Genomic DNA, 8,351 nt, shown 5'->3' with positions numbered 1-8,351 from the left:
ACCAAAGTGAAAAAACAAGCACTTATGGTTGTGGTATTAGAACTTTGAAGATCTGAATACCCTGACATACGATTTTAAGCTCAGGAACAAGCAAGTATAAGTAGACCTTTAGTTGAGATTGTTTGGTCAGCTGCTGTTTCCAAGGTCAAGAATATGAACTGCCCAGTTCCCATATTAAGATCAGAGCTAGATTCAAAAGTGGCATAATTTTTTTAATCAACACATTAGGCTATACATTTGTTTGATATATTGTTGCCACTGAACACAAAGCATCATCAAATGTGCTGATTTTGAATTTTCTCAGATAAACTGAAGGATTAGTGGTTACTTTATGGGTTGAGAAAATTCGCCTAGCTCTGAATCTAAATACACTTTTTATAAACCCGGAGGATTGTCTGAAAAAATGCACATTCACAAAGCGCTCATAAAAACTTGACGTTCTGTTGTGGTGGCAGCCCGGCTGATGGTGAGTGTCCTGTTTATTTCTCCTTTTTTCTTGTCATTCTGTTTCCCCTTGTGTTTTGGCCTGCCTCTCTGTGTCTCCGCTGCTCCCCTTGCTTGTGTTCTCCCTCTCTCTCTCTCTGCTCCTGAGCCCAGCTGACGATCCACACCTGCACCTCGTCAGCCACCTCCTCTGCCTGCCACACCTGCCCGCAATCAACTCCATCCCTGCCAGTATTTCAACCACATTTATTTAATCCACACAATCTCTGCTTGATCGTTGTTGCTCCTGACCTGGTGCCACTACTTGCCTCAAGCCTTTTTTGCTACATTTCTGTTCCCTGTTCTGTTTTCCCTGCTACTAACCCTGTCTGTCTGCCTTTCCCCAGGTCCACTCACCTCCGTCAAGTCTGCAGCTTCCACGGCACTCTCTCGGCTCCCCCTCGTGCCTCTCAGTCAGCCTGCCACCACACTCCTCCACCAACCACCTGGTCAGTTCTCCTGTGCCTTCCAGTTCCCTCGTCCCAGCCTCCTGGGTCCCACCTGCTCCTCGGCTCCCTTGCCTCAGACTCTTCTGCCCTACTCGCTCCTCGGTCCCCTGTGCCCGTGTTCCCCCGGCATCCACCTCTCCCTCACCTCCACTTCCTCAACCCCTTTTTCCCTCAAAACCAACTTCACCTGAGCGTTGCTTTTGGGTCCCCTCTGTCCAACATGTTCTGGAGATGCATGGTTTTTATACAGTACTATTTTTAATATCAATATAACTGTTTTGTGTGTGTGTGTGTGTGTGTGTGTGTGCGCGCGCGCACACACCTACCTACCTACCTTATCAAAATGAGTAAACACAACCTGCCATTTGCTAATGGCTGACTGCATAATGACACATAATTGTATTGTAGATAACGAATAATGGTTTCATGCCAGTTCCTCCAGCATGTGGGAGAGGTTTGCATTCAGGACCTTCTGGGAGCGAGGCTTTCTGCCTTTCTATTTTCTTAAACCTAGATAATTAGTTTTGATGCCTAAACCTAACCAGGTAGTAAGGCTTTCTGGTAAGAGGCCCCGAGGGCAAACTTTTCCCATGTGCATGATTTATCAGACTCCAATCAGTGAAGTTGAATTATCCCTCTTTAATATTGGCACATATCTGTAAAAGTTTTCGAAATGTCATAGCCTTGTGGGTGTCTAATCTCCAGCAAAATGAACAGAATACCAGGCACTGCCAGAGCTCATTTGATGACTGCTAGAATTAATCTTTCATTTTTTGTTGTATTGATTTTCTTTTCTGATGACCTATATAAATGTCTGTCGGCAGCAGCTGCGTCGCACATGTCTGACTCTGCGGCTGTTGCTGTGACCCACACGGCTCTGCTGCTTTCACTGCTCTTTATCACTCTAATCCCTCATTTCAACAGTTATTTTGTGATGTATTCAGCGTCCACAATGACCACAGATAACTGAAATGAGAGGAATAAATGCTATCATTCCCCCCTCTCAGTTTACTATCAACGATAATTGATTAAACCCTCTTACGAAAATTGAAATGCGGCTGGGATTTGGCATTGCACGTTGAAGCCAAGTTCAGGCAAGTCAAGACCAAAGAAAACTTAATTTTTAAAGACCTGAGAAATTTGTATGAGGGAGTGTGTGTGGGCATGAGAAAAGGAGGACTTGGTTGAACGCGTCATGATAATTATAATGTGTGCTGTGTTTGACAGAGTGGTGTCATATGTTTGACATATGTTAAAGTTTGTGGCTCACTTGACAAGATCGGGTTTCAACAGTCCTTTAATCCTTTTTGTCAGTCAAATCAGTTAAACATTAACCTAATTTTAAATGACGCTCTAAATAATTTGTACTTTGGCTCACAGGCACTCACTGTGCATGAAAATGTGCTTTGGGGGAGTGGCTTTGGAGGGAGGCCTGAAGGGGTGTTACTTTTTTGGTTTGGATACTTTCATATTCTTGCTAGTTTCTCCAACGTTGCCTTCTCCAGCTTTAAAGTTGATGATATATGGAGCAATTTTTAGAGCAATGTTGCCGTCAATGGTAATGAGTAAAGATTACTATAAAAAGGGTGCATTTCACTCACAAAGCCATATGGACATTGTTTCAGCATGTAACTCTGTGTTAGGTTTCATCATTTGCCTCCAGGAAATAACCACGTCATAAAAAGTTTGTTCAGCCCCGCCAAAGTGACACTGATCCTGTTTTCATTCAATCCTAAAACAGTGTTGTGACCACACCACGGTCATGTTCACCATATATACCAACCCACTGCTCTATAATCACAAACCAGCAACGACACTGAGGAAGTAAAATCCAGGCTGAGAAGCAAACAAAGTTTCCTCAACTGATGGCTCTGGATTAAGCATCTAAATTTGGACCTTTATTGTTCACTGGATTTACATTTGTTTTCTTATGCGCTGTGTTGGATTTATTATGATTTTGATGTAAGGTTGTTTGCCTCAGCTTGTTCACAAAAGGCAGAGCGGCAAGATGGCTTTATTCAGCTTCCTCATCCTGACCTCCTTGTGTATTGCGGCCGAGAGGCCCTAAGCAAATCTGATTGTAAAGCATATGCCAAATGACCTTGACCTTCAAGCTCACATTTCTGTATTGGATAATAAAAGGGTCATATTATTTGTTAGTTCAGATGTGGACCTTTAGGGATGCCATATTTTAGTTAACTTCAGATACTTAATTAACACACTTGAAAGAGTGTTTATTGCACTGGTAAGTATGTGTTTACACAACCTGTTCCCATTCAATAGTCAACGCTGATTATTTATACTAACATACTAATTTTTACACAAAACATGGACTTTTCCTAAACCTAACAAAGTAGTTTTGGTGCCTAAACTAATTTGCCAAATTTCACAACATTAGCAGGTGTTTAGTCTAACCAGCATTAAATATTTAATATTGCTAAATTGGTCGCAGTTTTTCTGCAACCAATTCAATTAATTTTAAATGTATTTTTGATATGGAATTTCAGCTTTTCTATAAAATTGTTCCTTACATACAGAATCATTTTCAGCATTTTGTTTCACACAATTCCTCCATCTGAATATGCTGAATAGTAGTTTGGATTATTCCATAAAGTGAATGAATATCACTTCAGAATCTTTTCTAATATAATGACGTCTTTTCACCATCAGAATACACTGATATCGCTGTGGTGTGTGGCACGTCATACATTGATCTGGCAATTCAAATCTGCCCAGCTATCTACAGCGGATACAACAAAAGCTTACTGATGCTCAACTACATCGCAGACATTGTGGACTGTCAGGGAAAGGTGGACACCTCATTGACACCTCCTGTGTTGAGATTCAGCATCCAAATCAAACAGACAAAAGCCTGTGGGAGTGACTTCTTGGTGAGTATTGTATCAGTGAATGTCCTGATGTAAAGTCATGAGGAACGGTGATCACCGGACTTGTTAACCTTCAGCTGAGAAGAGTTGGAGCAGATTTAGAAAAGTGAAAGGAGATAAAAGTACTGTTTTTGGGCCAAGAAGTAGTGAAAAAGAAAGCACTTAGACCAGAAATCCTATAATTTCAGCCAGACATAGGATAGATGAGGTGAATCAGTCTGCTCTTGACTTGATGTAACAGACACACGCAATCCTATCGGTCTCTTTTTCGGAGAAGAAAGTTGTTCCACTTTCTGGGTGTGATTTCATCACTACTGCCTGCTGTGCCAGAGACATTGGCCAAAATTTATTTTTAACCATTTCTTAATTAATCATGTTATCATTAAATAATTCTTCAGACCACCAGTGCACTAGGGACCAGTATATTTCCAGACTTCTCCAACCTCACCCTCACCTACAACACAGAGCTCAAGTATTACTATTCATGTCCTTATCCACTGGAGTACCTCATTAACAACACTAAGGTGGCTATGTAAGTTCTAATTTGTAGGTTAAAAAGACATTAACACCTACAATTTCACTTGTGTGAAGTCTTGTTCCTTTCTTCCTTGTAGGTCATCCTTCATTGTTTTGAAGGACAACAATGGGAGCTTCATCAGTACCCTCAGCATGTCCTTATACCAGGTGCTACCTTACACCTTTCTCACATATAGTACTATACATACACTTTTTTCCTCTTGGCATCAATGTAAACTGTATCTCCAAAAGATTCATCTTGTGTAAGAGCTTATAATGTTTTTCTTTTAATTTCTCTTCCTTTGACAGGATATAAATTACACCAAGCCCCTTGTCATGCCACCTCTGGGCATTGAACTGAGAACACACATCTATGTGCAGGTGGTTGCATCCAACATGACATCACAGTAAGAAGCATTAACATGATATGACACCTGCAGTTTTGAATTTGTGGAAAGTTACTGGGTACATTTACTGAAGTACTATACTTGAATACAGTTTTTAGATAAAATATATGAACTTGTAAATTACTATACATTATTAGACCAGGTGTGACCCAGATGTTCCCATTATTTTTGTGGCCCTTTACAAAAAAGTAATTTTAGTTAAGGAACTTGTCATGTTTTAGATGTCTATGGTGGTCAAGTTCCACCAAAGAGCACCTCTAAACTTAGCCCAAAGAGGTAAAATTATCCAATATTTTATCAAAATAAAGAACACAGAAAAGTCCAATCAAAATCTGTGTAGCAGAACGTTGTTTTTTCTTGTTTCATATTTGTTTTGCGACCCACTGGAGGGCCCCATCAGTCATTAGTCACAGAGGGTTTTTATACAGAATGAGTACTTTTACTTTTGATACTTTATTTTCATTTTGCTGATAATACTTATAAACTTTTACTTCAGTCCGATTTTTAATGCAGGATTATTACTTTTAATTTAGCGTTATAGTTTTTAGTTTTTTACATTGTTGTACTAGTATTTTTACTTAAGTAAAGGAAATTTATACTTCTTCCACCACTGCAAGTTATTTGCTTAGTGACACATTTATTAAGTAACTCACCCCTACTTACAGCAAAGTGTAAGAGTAGTTGTCAAGTGATCACATGATAAATCTTATGTATACTCTGAGCAGAAAGAGGACCTAAAATATTGTTGTTGCCACATCCAAAGCAATGTATTTTATTCTGTGATATGTTGTGCCAAGGTCGCGGGTTCAAATCCCGGTTGCCCCGGCCTTTCTGTGTGGAGTCTGCATGTTCTCCCTGTGTCTGCGTCGGTTCTCTGCGGGTGCTCCGGCTTCCTCCCACTGTCCAAAGACATGCGGCCTAGGTTGAGTGGTGACTCTAAATTGTCCTTAGGTGCGAGTGTGACTGGTTGTTTGTCTATGTGTGGCCCTGCGATGGACTGGCGACCAGTCCAGGGTGTACCCCGCCTTTTGCCCGATGTCAGCTGGGATTGGCTCCAGCCCCCATGATCCTGTACACAGGATAAGCGGGTGACGATGGATGGATGGATATGTTGTTCTGCAAAACAAGATTAATAAAAAAAAGTTAGTGTAACAGATTTTATTCTTATGTTTGTGAATAGGAGTAAAAGTGAAGATTAAAATTTTTCTTTTAGCATTTTGATAACTACAGATCCTCAATGTCAGTAAAGGCTACATGCATGGAAACCAGAGTCAATGTCTAGATCTCTCCTAGTATCCAACCACAGGACTGTGTTTAGATAGAATGTAAATCTTAGGATTTCACCTGTGACCTGGAGTCTGACTGGCTGCTGGGCACCTCATTCTTTCTCCACAGGTACTCTTTTGGACCAGTGCTACGCCTCGGTGAATCCACAGCCCTTAAACTCTACCATCTATAATCTGTTTTTTCTCGTAAGTCACAAAAACACCTGAAAATATTCTGTGAAAGAGCTGCCCACTAATTGTAACTTGTGAATTTCCTCCAGTTCTTCAAGGCTTGATAGGAAGCCCTGCCTTTCTATTATTAATACACTTCCTGCATGTATCCCTGTGATGTGCAAATGGGACACTTGTTTGCCTTTTCTGAAAGGTGCTCCGTAGATAAGCTCACCACCATGCTGGAGAATGGAAATAGCCAAAAGGCCCGCTTCTACTTCCCGGTGTTCCGCTTCATTGAGCAGCAGAATCTGACCATCTCCACTTACTATCTGCACTGCATCACCCGCACCTGCAGCACCTTCAAGGTAGGAAGGCACTACATGCATTTCAAGCAGGAGTCTCCAATTCCAGCCAGATCATCAACGCATGTCTCTTCTACAGGTTTGACCCACAGCAATGCAACAGGAAGAGGAGGAGGAGTGTGGGGACCACGGTTCTCCAAGCGGGCATCACTGATCCATCTGTGCTCACAGTGGCTATAAGGGCCAAGGCAGAAAACTGCACGTCCCTATTGTGTCTTTCTTTTTGTGCAAACGAGTCAGATCAAAGATATGCACACTGTAATGATAGCACCCAGTAGATTTAATCAAGTCAAATCCATTTTTATATAGCCCAATATCACAAATTTACATGCATAATTAAAGGAACAGCTTGACATTTTGGGAAATATGCTTATTCACTTTATTTTTGAGAGTTAGATAAGAAGGTTGATACCACTCACATGGCTGTAAGCTAATTATGAAGCTACAGCCAGTAGCAAATTGCAAAGGCAACAGAACCCAACTACCTAAACTCCAACTATAAAGCTCACTAATGTCCTCATACCTAAACGACTAAATAGGTCACTTGTCAAGTGTCCCAAAATGATATATAACACCGTTTTCCAAAACAACAGTTTTTTTCTTCTTCACACTTGAGTTTTTTTAGAGTTTCAAAAATTTCTTTGGGTGTATTATTATTATTGTCATTCATTTATTTATTATTCTGTTATTTAATCATTTTGTTTTGTTTTACATATATTCAAAAGTAATACTTAAATATAAAAAAAATAAATAACATTGACTGTTCTCCTAAACAACATGTACGAGCGTTGACAAGTACCAGTCGAGTGGCAGGTGTATCGGACTTTTTATTAATCGCCCATGGGAGAAATGTAGGTCAACATAGCAGCTCAAAGGGATATAAAAGAACAGGTGCAGTTTTGTAGAACTATCAACACACTATTTACACTATAAGGTACCTTACAGAAGTCACGTGATGTAAGTCACATAATATTTAACACGTGGTAAATGTAAAAAAATGTCAACTTTCAGACGGGACTTAAACCAGTTTATATGACACATCCATCGCCCCCACTACCATCTTTATAAGGGCTTTGCTGATCTTTAGACCACGTCACAGGACTTCTTCAGCCACAAGAGGTTGCGGCCTAACAACAAACTTTAAATATGTGTTGTAAAAAGTCTCAACCTGTACAGCCATTTTTCTGGTGAGGACGAGCTGTTAAAACATTACATTTAGTATAAAATTAATTCCTTGCCTGGCGCCTGATTTCCTGGAGTTTGGTTGTTACCCTGGGGTAGCCAGGCAGTTACTGATCCCAGAAAATATACATTCATATTATACAACAATATGTTGCATGTAGCACTAACCTTCATTAAAATGTAATCACATATGTAAAATCACATAAATCATCTGTGTTTTTTGATCCAGAGCCTGTAAAGGTCTTTGTTTTCAGCAAACGTGTAATGTTTCTCTTTTTACTCTGTGTATCTCTGTAGTTGTCTATTTTCAAATATTATGGCAAATACAATATTTTGGATATAAACGCCCTCATAATGAAATACTGACACTTTCTTTCTTGCAGCCATTCTCTCCAAAGAAGAGAGTAAATGTGTTATTTATTAACTTGACTGCCATGAGAACAGCCATTCACAAAGTTTTTACTAATTAGATTCCTCTAGAAATGAAAAGCATTTCTTATCTGCAGGAAGTCATGTCTTCTGTTGTGTGCTGGAATTGAGCATCCCATAATGGTTCCACTCCCATTTGTGCACAGCGCTGTCTGGTGGTGAGTCTGATGACAACGGCATGTGCATTGGTCTGGGA

The 8,351-nt window shown here is 40.2% G+C and overlaps 2 long non-coding RNA genes across 2 annotated transcripts; both read left to right on the top strand.

The window, feature by feature from the left end:
* Window positions 1–678: 678 nt before the first annotated feature.
* On the top strand, window positions 679–5,754 carry LOC123986188. The gene is made up of 5 exons (XR_006828813.1): window positions 679–738; window positions 831–3,823; window positions 4,435–4,504; window positions 4,646–4,743; window positions 5,695–5,754. It is a non-coding gene; the product is annotated as an uncharacterized LOC123986188 (long non-coding RNA).
* Window positions 5,755–6,138: 384 nt separating this feature from the next.
* On the top strand, window positions 6,139–8,143 carry LOC123986189. The gene is made up of 3 exons (XR_006828814.1): window positions 6,139–6,215; window positions 6,394–6,547; window positions 6,624–8,143. It is a non-coding gene; the product is annotated as an uncharacterized LOC123986189 (long non-coding RNA).
* The last annotated feature ends 208 nt before the right edge of the window (window positions 8,144–8,351 follow it).

Source organism: Micropterus dolomieu, linkage group LG17 (assembly GCF_021292245.1).
Source record: "Micropterus dolomieu isolate WLL.071019.BEF.003 ecotype Adirondacks linkage group LG17, ASM2129224v1, whole genome shotgun sequence".
Taxonomy (NCBI): domain Eukaryota; kingdom Metazoa; phylum Chordata; class Actinopteri; order Centrarchiformes; family Centrarchidae; genus Micropterus; species Micropterus dolomieu.
The sequence above is the reverse complement of the archived record's forward strand: the minus strand, read 5'-3'. Positions and strand labels throughout refer to the sequence as shown.